We start from the raw sequence: 2993 nt of genomic DNA, 5'->3' as shown, positions 1-2993 counted from the left end.
CTCAGCATTTCACCAGTTTTGTTTTATTTACTGTCTCATTCCCAAGTCTACCTACTGGACGCTTTTGAAGAAAATCTGAAATATGTTTTGAAGGAAGAGCCAGCAGGGTTTGCTGACACACTGCAGTGGAATTAGGAGGGAAGAGGAAGTCCAGAATGTGCTGAGGTCTATGGCCTCAAGGAGGTCTATGGCAACAAGGAGGAGAAGTTGTCCCTGACTTGAAGAGTGATCTTGATGTGGGTCACTCATCTCTGAGTTCCAGATGCTAATGGTGGTCTCCGGAGGATCCTTGGAGAGCTGGTTAATATGGCAGATTCCAGAGACCTACCTAGGCCTGAGCAATCAGAATGTCTGGTGTGCAGTGCCCAGGAATCTGCATCTTAAGATGCACCTTCAAGTGATTTTGATGCCCAGTAACCAAGACCTACTTAAATTGTATTCCTTGGACCTGCAGTGTTGACATCCCCTGGGGCAACTTGTTTGAATTACAGACTCCTAGGCCCCACTTTGGACTTGCTGAATCAGAATCTCTGCAGATGCAGCCCAGCGATCTTTTAACAAGCTCTCCAGGAGCTAAAACAAACACCACTGGTCAGAAGGTCGTGGGGGTGATGCACTGTGGTCAGCTAGCCAGCAGGCACTTATGGAGGGCCCTCCCTGAGGCCTGGCATGCCTTGAAAATTCCACCAAGCAGAGTCAGTGGTGTGGCTCTGCAAGGTCCCCCATCATGCTCAGTTTGTGTTGTAACTTTTTTCTCTTTATTTTGCACTGGGGGAAATATTATATACAGCCCTTGATTTAATGGAGTTCATTGTTTTAGGATGGAGCCAAACTTACATAAGCAAAACAATGAGAGTTACACTTTTCAAAAATTAAGTAACTACCAGTAGAGAGGGTTGTGGATTAGGCAGAAATGGAGAAACTTGTGTTCAAAGGAACCAAAGCTAGGAAATGCTGTCCTGTTACATCACAGACCTCCAAAAGCATGGAGGAGAATGGACAGGAAGGAGAAATGGGATAGAGGGTAAAAGAAAGCTGAGCTTTCATTTCCATGTTCTGTTCACGTCAAAGAAGCTTAATGATAATAATAACAATAATCCTTCCCTGGCTAGGAAGTAAAGATCCTTTTCCTCAGTTTTCTCTTTGTCCTTAGTGGGGTTAACAGAAAAAAACCTGAAGGCAAATCTTGCTCTCTGGATTATGTTGTCAGAATTAATTCAGATTCTTACTTGAAACCCTATTTATTTCAAGGTTGGGAACTTTGCTTTGAAATAACATTATTTAAGGACAAGCAGGTTTGTTTTGTTTTTACAGCTAATCCTTTATGGATCATCAGCCCAGGACGCCAAGCCCAACCAGGTAAAGAGCAGGAAGGGAAAGAACAAAAGGCATTTCCTATAAACTCCCTCCTTCCCCGCACGTGATGACTCAGCCCACCCCAATGGGAAGAGGGAAGCCTAGGAGGACACCCCACCCTCTTTGAAGATCCACCTCTAAAAAAAACAGGTGACACATTCATTCTCTGCAGAGTGGGGCTATTTCCCCTCTGTTAACAGAATATAAGATCGTTTAGGAGGACCAGGGCACTAGCAGAAGGAGAGGACTCTGCAGCAGTTCCTCAGTCCTGTTAATGTCAAAGAGAGAGTCTCAGTTTAGTGCCCGTCGTTCACTACTCTGCCTCCTGCTAATCCATCCTGCTAACAGGGCAGACTGGGAGTCAGACGTTAGCTAGCCAGAATTTAGTAACCCTGTCTTGCTTTCAGTTTATTTATTTTGGGGATGCTTTGCATTTGTATTTTTCAATTACAGATGTGACTTAACGTTTCCTTTTAAGTAACTTAGGTTACAAAAAATGATTTAGAGAAAAAATATTAAGTAAATGATGTGTTGTGAATTATGAAGATCAAGGTTAGGAAACCCTCACTCAACTTCACCTTAAAAAAAAAATCTAGTAGCACCATTGTAGCAAATGGTATGTGAACAGCCAGCTTTATTTAAAAAAAAGAAAAAAAATTTTTCTTTACTTATTTGGCTGTGTCAGGTCTTAGCTGAGGCATTCAGGATCTTTAGCTATGACATGTGGACTCTTAGTTGTGGCATGTGGAATCCAGTTGCCTAACCTGGGATTGAACCCAGGCCCCCTGCACTGGGAGCAAGGAGTCTTAACCACTGGGAAGTCCCTCAACCTTATCTTTGTACGAAGCCCTGAAGACCCTCAGAGGAGGACCAATGGGGCTCTCGGGGGAAGAGGCATTTAACCTTTCTGAGGCATCACAAACGAGGCCGCAGTGAAATACATGGAACAGGTGCCATTTCCCACACGTGCAAATATGTCAGTAGCAGAGGTTTCTAGCAGTGGCATTGGTGGGTCAAAAGAGAGTGCACACTCATCATTTTGATTGGCATGACCACATTGCCCTCCAAAGAGCTTGTGCCAGTTCATCCTCCCTGGCATGGTGCCTGTTCCCCACACTGTCTGGCTTCATTGGTTTCTGATGTTGCTTAGGGAGAAACCATTTATCTTGGGTCCAGACACTTTGATTTCTGTTCTGGTGGTATATTATGATGGCTCTACACAGCCCAGGAGATTTGGGTTTGAACCCCAACTCAGCCACTAACTGCTATGTGACTCATTCAGGTTATTAGCCTACCTAAGACTCGGTATTTGCATCTGTCAAATGGAAATAATGTCTTCAACTGAGTCTTCAGTTCAGTCTCTCAGTCATGTCCGACTCTTTGCGACTCCATGAATCACAGCACGCCAGGCCTCTCTGTGCATCGCCAACTCCCGGAGTTCACTCAAACTCATGTCCATCGAGTCGGTGATGCCATCCAGCCATCTCATTCTCTATCGTCCCCTTCTCCTCCCGCCCCCAATCCTTCCCAGCATCAGAGTCTTTTCCAGTGAGTCAACTTGTCGCATGAGGTGGCCAAAGTATTGGAGTTTCAGCTTCAGCATCAGTCCTTCCAATGAACACCCAGGATTGATCTCC

Source organism: Moschus berezovskii, chromosome 15, assembly GCF_049115385.1.
Source record: "Moschus berezovskii isolate FMDL1 chromosome 15, NW_MosBer_1.0, whole genome shotgun sequence".
NCBI classification, from domain to species: Eukaryota; Metazoa; Chordata; class Mammalia; order Artiodactyla; family Moschidae; genus Moschus; species Moschus berezovskii.
Note: the sequence above shows the minus strand (reverse complement) of the source record.